This window comes from Capricornis sumatraensis, chromosome 14 (assembly GCF_032405125.1).
Source record: "Capricornis sumatraensis isolate serow.1 chromosome 14, serow.2, whole genome shotgun sequence".
NCBI classification, from domain to species: Eukaryota; Metazoa; Chordata; class Mammalia; order Artiodactyla; family Bovidae; genus Capricornis; species Capricornis sumatraensis.
The window spans coordinates 24,545,806-24,546,669 of NC_091082.1; positions in this window are offsets into that span (position 1 = coordinate 24,545,806).

Sequence of the window (864 nt, forward strand, 5' to 3'; positions counted from 1 at the left end):
AGCCATTCAATATTACAGTAATCCAAGTCTATGTCCCAACCACTAATACTGAAGAAGCTGAAGTTGAATGGTTCGATGAAGACCTACAAGATCTTCTGGAAATAAAAAAAAAAAAAAGAAAAGAAAAGAAAATGTCCTTTTCATCACACGGAACTGGAATACAAAAGTAGGAAGTCAAGAGATTTCTGGAATAACAGGAAATTTGGCCTTCAGGTACAAAACAAAGCAGGACAGAGCTAGCAGAGATTTGCAAAAAGAACGCATTGATTATAGCAAATACTTTCTTCCAACAACACAAGAGATGACTTTACACGTGGATATCACTAGATGGTCAATACCAAAATTAGATGGATTATATTCTTTGCAGCCAAAGATGGAGAGGCTTTACACGGTCAGCAAAAACAAGACCGGGAGCTGACTGTGGCTCAGATGATGAACTCACTATTGCCAAATTCAGACTTAAACTGAAGAACGTAGGGAAAACCATCAGGCCATTCATGTATGACCTAAATGAAATCCCTTATGATTATACAGTAGAAGTGACAAATAGATTCAAGGGATCAGATCTGATAGAGTGACTGAAGAACTATGGACAGAGGTTTGTAGATAAGAAAGAAGAGATAAGAAAGCCTTCCTCAGCGATTAGTGAAAAGAAATAGAGGAAAACAACAGAATGGGAAACACTAGAGATCTCTTCAAGAAAATTAGAGATACTAAGGGAACATTTCATGCAAAGATGGGCTCAATAAAGGACAGAAATGGTATGGACCTAACAGAAGCAGAAGATATTAAGAAGAGGTAGCAAGAATACACAGAGGAACTATACAAAAAAAAAAAAAACATATTCACGACCAAGATAATCAC